The sequence below is a fragment of the Solanum pennellii genome, chromosome 11, assembly GCF_001406875.1.
Source record: "Solanum pennellii chromosome 11, SPENNV200".
Taxonomy (NCBI): Eukaryota; Viridiplantae; Streptophyta; class Magnoliopsida; order Solanales; family Solanaceae; genus Solanum; species Solanum pennellii.
Genome location: NC_028647.1, coordinates 6,061,543 through 6,074,581, shown reverse-complemented (window position 1 = coordinate 6,074,581; position 13,039 = coordinate 6,061,543).

Genomic DNA, 13,039 nt, shown 5'->3' with positions numbered 1-13,039 from the left:
AATGAAAGATTGACTAATTTTGGCATTGAACCATCTCATTGTTTTTGTTGTCTTGATAGAGCAGGTATGGACAGCATAGAACAGACATTTAATTCAGGATAATTTGCATCCAAAGTTTGGAATCTTTTTGCAGGCAGTGCAGGCCTACAACTAAACCACTCTTCACTGCACAGCTGCTATAGCAATGGTGGATTGTCAAGCCCAAAAATGCAACCCACAAGCTGCTACAATTTTCATTTGCTGGAATATGTGGCAGAACAGGTGTGCCTCGAAAAATGGAGGTAAAACAACCAACATCAGAAGGGTGAAGTATGTAGTCTACAAAGACAACTTCAAAATGCTGAATAATACATTTCCACATCTCCAATGGTCTGCAAAGTGGACTAAATTACTACAAAAGAGTGAAAGGTGCATTCACGGCACCAAAGTGAGCATGTTAACATGGAATAAACTACCAGATCAATGGTTTAAAATAAATACATATGGAAGTGCACTCACAAACCCGGGCAAACTTGGGGCTGGAGGTATTCTGAGGGACAAAGAAGGCGAGCTTGTAATGGCCTTCACAACACCTCTTGGAGAGGGAAAAACAACAGAGCCGAAATTGAAGCTGTCATATTTTTTTTACAACAGAGCCGAAATTGAAGCTCTCGTATTTTCTTTAACTTGGGCACTTAAGCTTGGCTACAGGAACATTATACTGGAACTTAATTCTCAATTGGTGGTCCATTGGATCTTACAGAAAGCATCCCCACAATGGAGTATCATCACTCAAATTGGAAGGTTGCAACACCTATCACTCAAGCCAACAATTTCTAATGCATTCATGTACATAGAGAAGCAAATTGTGTAGCAGATGCATTGTCAAAACATAGTCACGAAACTGCCACTCCTAAGGTATATTTCAACAGTCATCAACTACCTAAGGAAGCAAAGACCTACTATCAGCTTGACTTATTGGAGATGCCTAACTTTAGAAGGAAGAAGACAAAGCAGATTTTTGAGCCTCCGTGAGATAAGTTCATCTTTTCAACTTAGCTATAATTCAAAATTATAGCTTCTTTTAATATATTAGTTTTAGTCTTCCTTTGTTTATGTAAAGGGAGAGTCTCCCATTTTTATGCTTCCTAGATACTATGTAATGAGAGGAGTCCTCTCCTTAGGTTCTTAGTATTTTTGTATCATCTTCTATTTTAAGGGAGGAGTTGACTTTCTCTTGGAAAAATGACTCTAAACCATTGTAGGATGGAGGTTAGGTGTATACCCCCCTCCTTGTATTTTTTTTGTTATTAATTATAAGACCTGGGGGTGCTGCTCAGCCCCTACCCCTCAAAGGGTAATTCAACCAAAAAAAACCTCAAAATACAAACACCCAAACATTAAATACTAAACCATAGATTTTAAGCCAAAAATACTAAACCCCAAAATAAAAAACCTAAAAAAAACCCTAAAGCCTTGCCTTAATTCTAACCCTAGCCCTAAACCCTAAGCCAAAAAAACCAAAAAACCAAACATTAAATAGTAAACCATAGATTTTAAATCTCAAATGCTAAATCATGAACCATAAAAACAAAAAAAAAACTTACACCCTAACCTTAATCCTAACCGTAACCCAGACCCTACTCCTAAACCTTCAACTCGTAACTCTAAGTCCAAATATAAACTCTAAGTCCAAAATATGAAAACCCGGACATTAAACACTTGACCATAGATTTTAAATCTCAAATCATAAACCACAAACCCTAAAAACCTAAAAAACCTAAAGCCTAACCCTAATCAAAACCCTAACCCTAACCCTAACCGTAATCGTAACCCTAACCCTAAACCATTAACCGTAAACCCCAATCCAAAAATACTAAAACCCAAATATTAAATACTAAACCATATATTTTAAACAAAAATACTAAACCCCCCAAAAAATAACCTAAAAAAACCCTAAACCCTAGCCCTAACCTTATCCCTATCATGAACCCTAACCCTAACCCAATCTTAACTTCAACCTTAAAATCTAAACCCTAAATCAAAAGTCCAAAATACAAAAACCCTAATATTAAACCATTGATATACAACTTAAATCCTTAACCCTAAACACTAACCTAAACCCTAACCCTAAGCTTAACCATACCATTACTCTAACCCTAATCCTACCATAAACCCTAAACCCCAAGCCCATAATATCAAAACCCAAACATTAAACACTAAACCATTGATATTATGCCTCAAATCCTAAACCCTAAACCAAAAAACATTAAAAAAAAATCCTTTACCCTAACCCTAACCCTAACCCTAACACTAACCTTAACACTAGCCCTAACCCTAAACCATAAACACAAATTCCTAAGCCCAAAATACCAAAACCCAAACATTAAATACTAAATTATAGATTTTAAACATAAAATTCTAAACCCTGAACCATAAAACCTAAAAAAACCTACATCTTAGCTCTTATCCTGACCCTAACCCTAAAGCCTAAGTCAAAACTAAAAACTTTAAGTCCAAGATAGGATACTCAAACACCAAACACTAAAGCATAGATTTTAAACATCAAATCAAAAACCACATAGCCTAAAACATAAAAAATACCTAAACCCTAACCCTAACCCTAACCTTAAACCATTTACCCAAAACCCCACACACAAAATACCATAACCCAAATATTAAGCACTAAACCATCGATTTTAACCATAAAATTCTAAACCCAAAACTGAAAACATAAAAAACCCCTAAACACAAACCTGATTCCTAATATGAACCATAACCTAACCCTATCTTTAACCCTAACCCTATCTTTAACCCTAACCCTAAACCAAAAGCCAAAAATACCAAAACCCTAAAATTAAACACTAATTCATAGATATTACATCTGAAATTGTTAACCCAAAACCCTAAAACCTAAAAAACAACCTAAATCCTAACACTAATCCAAACCCTAACATTAATCCTAACCTCAACCCTACAATAAACCCTAAACCCCAAGCCCAAAATAAAAAAAAACATTAAACACTAAACTATTGATATGAAACCTCAAATACTAAATCCTAAACCTAGAAACCTAAAAAAAAATCTAACCCTAACACTAACACTAAGCCTAACCATTACTTTAACCCTAAATCTATCCCTAAACGATAAACCCAAAACCTTAAGCCCAAAATGGCATAACCAAAACATTAAATACTAAACCATAGATTTTAAATATCAAATGTTAAACCCAAAATCATAAAACCTAAATAAAAACCTACACCCATACCGTTAATCCTATACTTTAAACCTTAAGTCCAAAAAAAAACCTGAGTCCAATATACTAGTACACAAATATGAAACAATAAACCATAGATTTTAAATATCAAATCCTAAGCGACAAACCCTAAAACCTAAGAAAAACATAAGCCCTAAGCCTTACCCTAACCTAAACCATAAACCGAAAACCATAAGCCCAATACACCAAAACCCAAACATTACATACTAAACCATAAATTTTAAACCTTAAATGCTCAACTCTGAACCATAAAACCTAAAAAAAACCTACACCCTAACCCTAATCTTTACCCTAACCCTAAATCCTAAACCCTAAACAAATCCTAAGTCAAATATACAAAAACCCAAACATTAAACACTAAACCATAGATTTTAACCCTTACCCTATCCTTAACATTAACCCTAACTCTAACCTTATCCTTATTCCTAACCTTTAATCCTAAATCCAAAACCCTAAGCCCAAAATATCAAAACCCTTAAATTAAAGAATAAACCATAGCTATTACAACACAAATCCATAAACCTAACATTAAAACCTAAAAAATAACCTAAAACCAAACCTTAACCTTAACCCTAACCCTAACCCTACCATAAAACCTTAACCCCAAGCCAAAAATACTAAACCTCAAACATTAAAAATTAAACCATTGATATTAAACCTCAAATCCTAAACCCTAAACCCAAAAATCAAAAAAATACAATACCCTAACCCTAACACTAACCCTAAACCCTAAGCAGAAAATACCAAAACCCAAACGTTAACTACTAATCATAGATTTTAAACCTCAAATGCCAAATAACGAACCATAAACCTATAAAAAAAACTATAGCCTAATCCTAATCTAAACCCTTACCTAGACCCTAATCCTAAACCTTAAACCCTAAACCCTAAGTCCAAATAAAAATGCTAAGTCTAAAATACGAAAACAAAGACATTAAACACTAGACCATATATTTAAAACCTCAAATCCTAAATACAAATCCTAAAAAAAAAAACTTAAACCCTAACACTAACCCTACCCTTAAACCATTAAGTCTAAACCGCAAGCCTAAAGTATCAAAACCCAAATATTAAATACTAAACCATAGATTTTATATCTAAAATCCTAAACCCCAACACAAAAAAATCTAAAAAATCCCTAAACCCTAGCCGTAACCCTATCCTTAGCACGAACCCTAACCATAACCAAATCCTTAACCTTTCCTAATCTCTATACCCTAAAACAAAATCCAAAAATACTTAAACCCTAACATTAAACACTAAACCATAGATATTACAACTCAGAGTTTTAACCCCAAACTCTGAAACCAAAAAAAACCCTAAACCCTAACCCTAACATTACCTCTAACCCCAACCTTACCATAAACCCTAAACCCCAAGGCGTACCAAAACCCAAACATTAAACACTTCATTGATACTAAGCCTCAAATCCTAAACCCTTAACCCAAAAAACATATGAAAACCCAAAATCCTAATATTAACCCTAACCCTAACCTTCACCCTAACCCTAACCCAAACTTCAACCCTAACCCTAATCCTAAACCATAAACCCAAAACCTAAGCCCAAAATACCAAAACCCAAACATTAAATACTAAACCATAGATTTTAAACCTCAAATGCTAAACCTTGAACCATACCTAAAAAAAAACCTACACAGTAACTCTTATCCTAACCCTAAACTCCAAACCCTTAAGCCTAAGTCCAAAATACGATACTCAAATATCAAACACTAAACAATAGATGCTAAACTTCAAATGCTAAACCACATACGCTAAAACCTAAAAAAAAACTTAACCCTACCCCTAGCCCTAAACCATTAAACTGAAACCCCATGCCTAAAATACCATAACCCAAACATTAAGCACTAATCATAGATTTTAAACTAAAATTTTAAACTCCAAAATCTAAAACCTAAAGCTAACCCTAAACCATAACCCTAACTCTATCCCTAAGTCTAACCTTAACCCTAACCCTATCCATAACCCTAAACCTAAACCTAAAGCCCAAAATACCAAACCCTAATGTTAAACACTTATCAATAGATATTACAACTCAAATCATTAACACAAAATTCTAAAACCTAAAAAACAACCTAAACTTTAACCCTAACCCTAACATTAATCCTAACTCTAACCATACCATAAATCCTAAACGCCTAGCCCAAAATAAAAAACCCAAAATATTAAACACTAGACTATTGATATTAAACCTCAAACCCTAAATCCTAAACCTAAGAACCTAAAAAAAAAACCTAACCCTAACATTAACCCTAACTCTAACCCTAATTCATAACCTGAAACCTTATGCCCAAAATACGACAACCAAAACATTAAATATTAAACCTTAGAATTTAAAACTCAAATGTTAAACCCATAACCAAAAAACAAAACAAAATACACCCTAACCCTTAACGTAAACCCTAAACACTAAGTCTAAAAAATAACCCTTAGTCCAAAATACGAGAACCCAAATATAAAACACTAAACCATAGATTCTACATATCAAATCCTTAGCCACAAAACCTAAAACCTAAGAAAAACCTAAGCCCTTACCCTAATCGATACCCTAACCCTAACCCTAACCTAAACCTAAAACCCAAAACCCTAACCCCAAAATACCAAAACCCAAAAATTAAATACTAAACTTTAAATCTTAAACCTTAAATGCTAAACCATGAACCATACAACCTAAAAAAAACCTACACCATGACACTAATCTTAACCCAAAGCCTAAACCCTAAAACCTAAAAACCCTACGTCAAAAATACGTAAACCTAAACATTAAATACTAAACCATACTTAAACCAAAAATCCTAAACCACAAACCATAAAATATAAACGAACTAGACCTAACACTAACCATTACCCCAACCCTATCTCTAACCCTAACCAAGAACCCCATGCCCAAAATAAAAAAACCCATATATTAAACACTAAACCCTGGATTTAAACCAAAAATCCTAAACCCCAAAACCTAAAACCTAAAAAACCCCTAATCCATGACCCTTACCCTATCCTTAACACAAACCCTAATCCTAACCCTATCCTTAATCATAACCATAAACCCTAAACCCTAAACCCTAAGCTCAAAATGCCAAAACCCTTAAATTACACAAGTATAGATATTACAACTCAAATCCATAACCCCAAATATCAAAACATAAAAAAAACATAAACCCTAACCCAAAACCTAAACCAAATCCTAACTCTAACCCTAAATCATTAACCCTAAACACCAAGCCCAAAATAAAAAAACCCAAACATTAAATACTGAATCATAGATTTTAAACAAAAAATCCTAAACCTCAAAACAAAAAACCTAAAAAAAATCCTAAACCCTATCCCTAACACGAACCATAACCCTAACCCAATCTTAAGTTAACCCTAAACTCTAAAGCCTAAACCAAAACTCCAAAATACCAAAACCCTAACATTAAGCACTAAACCATAAATATTACAACTCAAATTCTAAACCCCAAATTCTAAAACCTAATAAACAATCTAATAACGCCTCATTTTCCAGGAATTTTATCTCCTTAGATTTTCTCTCTCTTCGCAGATGCTCTCTGTTCACTCTCACAACGGCTACAGGAAGTTCCAGCGCCACAATGGCACGTAGGCCGCCGGTAGGCGTCAAATGGCCGCTAGACCAAAACCAAAAAGATCATCATGGAGATGGCATCTTACCATTGCATAACACGCTCCAAGATCAATCTCAGAATGCTTCAAAATCGCAGGTAAAAGATGCGATGAAAGCTGCGATTTCGGAAAGGGAGTTCGATGAAGATAGAGAAAAATTTCTCAAGGGATTTCTGGGTGGAATCTAGAAGAACGGATTATGGCAATGAATTCCTTACATCAAGATCTATCACATATATAAAAATTTGCGATTTCCATCATCCCAATCATTCAGAATCGAGAGGTGACCTTTGAAGGAATCGCGACAGAGTCGCCGGAGTTGCGTACTCAAATTCGATTGATTTCCAGTCAGATTCGAAAAGATTTGACCACTGGGGTTTGTTCCCCCAGTGATAAGGTCCATCATACTCAAATTTAATGTGAAATGGACAAGGGAATCGTCGGCGAGAGGAACTCAATTGACGATAGAACTTGAAACGTCGGAATTTATGTAACCTCATCGAAGGAGAATCATTCTCAGGGCAAGAATACTCATATTCTTGATACTTCCAATAACCTTAATAGAGAAATCATCACTAACAATAATCCAACTCCTTCCAATGATCCTAAATCTATTACACAGCATGAAAAACATGAAAGTGAAGGAGAATCTTCAGTTTCTGCTCGCAAAGATGAACAAGGCACCAATGTTGAAATTCCCCAGTCGATTGAAGCAGCAACATTGAGACAAAGAAACAAAAATCACCAGGGGGAGAATTTGAATCAATAACAGGGCAACAATATGGAAAGCAGGATACACACTGCATTTTCATCAAATGAAACTCAAGCATCCAATTTTTCTTTTGGCATAGCATGCAATTCTTCCTATCTAACTCCTTAATCTTAATGCATGTGATTCACAAAATGCACATAACAAAGGTAAGGAAGATGGGAATGTGCAGTCTCAAAGATATGAGCAACCAAGTCAAAAACTTGATTACTCAAACAAGGAGGACCAACAGAATGTAAAGGATGAAACGAACACAGAAGGAGGCAAGCAAGTCTCAGAACAGGGGCAGCAGAAGATTGAGAAGCAAAATGAACAACCTAGGAACAACTACAAGCAAGGGGGAAGCAATAAAGAGCATCAGATCAATTGAGAAAATGTGGAGTACCACAAAAGTTTTCTAAAAATTTACAGCAACTACTGGAGGTATGAACCTAATGCTCAACTTGATAGAACTAACAAACAGCGTAGCCAGGGTGCTCCAATAAATGCTAGGCACCCTAATAATCAACAGCGAAGTCTGGCCCCCAATAGCAATGACAAAAAAGATTAAAATTTTGAGCCTGCTGTATACACTATTATACAATCGTTTGCTGCCAGGTTGAGGTATAACACCAACTGAGTCCTTTTTTCTATGGAAAGAAGGTCTCATGTAACTTGCCGAAGGTGGTTTAAGAATTGGAAATCCAATGTCTTGACAGAAGATGCCAAGCTCAGAAATCGAAAATTTATCTTTCTTAAGTTGTTCTTTTAGCTTAAGATCAGTGCAAAGCTCCATGGCTACAAAGTTGATTAAACTGATTAGATCACCATAAGAGATTTGTGAGTAAGGGATTTTACCTTCACATCGATCTCTTATCTTTGACCTTGCTTTTTTGGCAAAGTGGGGAGGCAATCCACTCAGGAAACGTTCTTTCCAATAGTCGTTGTTGCAATCTTCCCTTATCATCACTTTGGTTATGAACATATTTTTATACCACCTGAAATCAGTTAACATCTTGCAGTAAAGATTTGTTAGAATTTCTAAACTTCTATCTTGGACGAGATGTGGTTCTCCCACGAAATGTTTCTGAAAGACTAGTTATTCCGGATTTTAATACCCTCACCTAGTGATTAATCATAAAATGGATCTAAATAAGACTGTGCCAAAACATTAGGTTTTAACATGTCTCCATTATCGTCACTTTGAGAGGACGAAACTTCTTCAAGGAGCTTCATTATAGACTGCTCATTATCTTCAGAGTCTAAGTCTTACAAGGCCTTTTGTAATCTTATCTTCAGTTCATTCTTAGATAAAGATTTATGGGGAGATGTTCTAGATATCGATTGGTTGACGATTGTAGCTTCTTTTGGAGCTGGAGACCATCCTTTAATCACGACTTCCCATGACAGATACTTCATCCTGTCAAATTCTACAATACTGAAAGTCCAATTAATAATATAAGAATTTCTCATTGGATAAAATATTTACATAGTTTTATATTCTATAGGAGAGAAGATATGTCTTGATCTAGCTAAAACTGACTGAATTTGTTAGCGATGTTTTCTGGTAGAGCTTGTCTATTACCGCCAAAACAGTTCCACCATTCGTAAAACCATCTTGCGATGACTCTCTTGGTCACCTCTGGACTATACTTGACAAACCACGTGTGAGTAGTTGGCCTAAGGTACAGGAAGTTGAACCAGGCTGAAATGTATTCATGCCAATTGAATGTTTGAGGTCTGTGTTCCCTCGATAGAGGTGTGCAAGTGATCTACCTGCCACTCAAAAAGAGATAAAATTTTCTTGATAGTTATTTTGTAGTAAGCAATACTATCAGGATCAGAGTTATCATTAAGTTTGTGTTCACTTTCAATTGAACCAATATCAACAAGAATGAACTCGAAGTATTTTCTTGTTTTTACTGGATTATCAGTATCCACATAATTTCTGTTAGAAAATAGAGGTTTAACAAGATATTTTACCTAAAAATTTTCATATTCTTTGTCAAAGATTAATATTGGAGAGACCTGCAAAGAGATGATTTAAAACGTTTCTTTTACCTTTGGACTTTTATCTATAGTTGAAGCAGGACATGGTGCAACTGCTTCTTTGAAGATCTCTGGAGCTTTCATGGTGTTAGAATCTTTGGTTTGGGGGGAAGAGTATCCGGGTACTCCTGATGGCGAGTGTGAGCAAGGTTCTACAATTTGTTTAAAGGGTTTATTGGAGCTCGGAGGCAAAGGAGGAAAAGGAGTTACTGAAAAGGCTGGGTTTATGGTGGTAAGCTAACTAAAGCTGAGTATTTTTTTTGGGTCATTCGATGATGGCCTGATAGCAAATGGTTTGGATGAAGGTTTTCCTTCTGGACTCTTTCCTTTATTCTTTAAGGGGCTCCCTGTTATGGCTCTTGATAAGGGCCTCATGATGATTTTCCCTGCAGGAATTCTCGCGTTAAAAGTATGGCAAAGAATTATCTTTTCCTTTAATAAATTCGATTTGAAAATCGAAGCTGGATAATAAGGCTTGCCACCTAGTAAAAGTTTGTTTAGAAACATGATTTTTACCATCTTTCTGCAGAATTTCTTTAGCAGATTTGCAATCTACTCTAAGCAAGAATTCTTTATTAATAAGATCATCTTGGAATTTAGTGATGCAGAGAACTATAGAAAGAACTTCTTTCTTAACTGTACTATAATTCTTTTGTGCTGACTTCCAGGTTCCTGAGGTACAACGAACTAATTTTTTGATGAATCTGGAGTTCTTCTTTGTTTGAGGATACCACCAAATCCTATATAAGATGATCAGTTTCTATGATCATAAAATCGTCTGGGTTAGAAATACCTAGTCAAGGAAGGATTTTAACCATAGATTTAAGAAGAACAACTGATTTAGTATGTTCGTTAGTCCAGGGAGACGAATCCTTATTTAACCTGTCAAAGAGTGGTTTACAGATTTGCCTTATTTTAGGGATAAAGTCGGCAATATAATAAAGGCATCCTAAGAACCTTTGCAACTGAGTTTTATCAAGAATAATATCAGGGAATTTTTCAGAAAACTCAATGGCCCTGCAAATACGTTTATAGGTACCTTGATACATATCATGACCTAAAAATCTGATTTGTGTTTGAAATAATTTTATTTTCTTAGCACTAATGACCAATCCATTGTGCTTAATTATTTTTAAGAAAACATTAAGATGTTTGAAATGAGAATTGATGTCCTCGGAGAATATTAATACGTCATCAATATATACAATTGGTATATTGCTAATGTGATTAAAAATTGAATTCATTATATTTTGAAATTCAGAAGTGGCGTTCTTAACCCCAAAAGGCATGACGTTCCATTCAAATTGTCCAAATGGGACATTGAAAGCAGTTTTATATTTATCCTTTTCGGAAATTTGAATTTGACAAAAACCCCATTTTAAATCAAATTTTCTATAAACATTGGCCTTGAAAGTTTTTTTTTAAAAGATCTCTTTTATTTGGAATTGGATAGCGAATCCATTTGAAGGCTGCGTTTAAAGGCTTTTAATTTATAACAAGTCTTGGAGAACCTCGTTCTTGCTCAGCTGCATTGTTAACATAAAATGGTGAACAACTCCAAGGAGATTTAGAAGGTCTAATAACTTTATTAGCCAAAAGAGAGTTAATTTCCTTTTTACAGATTTCCATCAGTTCATGGTTCGTCTGAATAGGCCTAGGTTTCGTCGAAATGGCCTTTTCATCAAAACCATCAATTTATGGTAAATCTATAATGTGGGTTTTTCTGGCCCAAAAAGCATTTGGAAACTCAAAGCAAATTTCTCTTTCAAAAGTTTTTTGAAGATTAGCAATTTTAGCCATCATTCCCGGGTTTTTTAAAATTTGGTCTATTTTCTTAATTTTGATATCTTCTTTAAGAAAACAAATCTTGTTTATTTTGAAAGCAGTTTGTTTGTGTAAAAATTTACTTTCTTCAAGAGAAAGTGTTTTTATAAAGGGAAATGAAATTTCTTTTCCCAAATTTTTTGTTTTGATAGAATCTAAATCAGAAATATAAGGTTTTATCTGAGTGATAAAAGGAATTCCTAAAATGATTTCTTCGTTAATATTTTTAGTAATAATGAAATAATTAGAAAGACAAATACCATTATTGCACATATGGACATTGGATAATTTATAATTAATAAGGATACGCTCACCAGTTGGCTGTATAGCTTGGTGTTTCTCTTTTTAAGGTACTTAGTAGGGATTAAGCCTTCAACAACGCAACTTCTATCTGCCCCACTGTATAACAAAGCAATTTTATTAACAAAATAATTATTATTAATGCCTAATTTAATAAGTATGTGAGAAATTTAAGGTCTAATTTTTGTAATCATGTTTACACCTACCTCAGTTTCATCTCGGGGGGATGAAGATTCTTCGAAACCATTTTCCTCATTGTCCGAATGAGTCAGTTCTTTTCCTTTAGATGCCCCTTCTTCTTCTCTAAGGATTTCTTTTGTTAGGGCATCAATTTCGATTTTATGAATTCTATGTTTGACTTCTCTGATTTCTTGTTTAAGAAGATTCACTTCTGAGCGAAGCTCATCTATAGAAGGTTCTTCCTTCTTATTGTTAAATCTATTCATTATCTGTTTCATACTAAAAGGAATTACACTTGTAGTAACCTCCTTTTCTTTTTGGTTACTAACTAGTTTTTGAAGTTCCAATAAATAACTTCTTCGAGCATCATCATCTTTGGTATGCTCAATTGTTGCAAATAAGATTTCAGCTGAATCTTCAGAGATAACCTTTATAGACTGATTGTCGTATAGGCAAAAGGCTCCTTGACATTTGCACTCTGGGCTACTGTCATTTCTGTTTTGAGCTACATTATGAAACTCTTCATGTTTACTTTCACTATCAGGAGAGGGTTCAGATTCCGACTCTTCTTCGTGTAGGACACAGAGTAACTGCTTCATAGTTTCTTCTTCTACTTCAAGAAGGTTGATCTTTTTCTTTTTTCTTTTATTTTAGAACAATTAGGAGACTTATGTCCTTCTTTGCCACAAGTCCAACACTTATCTTTTTGATAAGTTTGTTAACTTCTCTTTTTTTAATGGTTTTTCCTTCTAGAGGATTTTTTACGATCTAGCAATTTTCCAGATCGCTCTTTCTTAGAAATCTTTATTGCCGAAGGTGGTTTAAGAATTGGAAATCCAAAGTCTTGATAGAAGCTGCCAAGCTCGGAAACAGAAAACTTTTGATCTTTCTTAAGCTGTTCTTGTAGCTTAAGATCAGTGAAAAGCTTCATGGCTACAAAGTTGATTAAACTGATTAGATCACCATAAGAGAGTTGTGAGAAGGGATTTTACCTTCACATCGATCTCTTATCTTTGACCTTACTTTTTCGACAATGTTTGGAG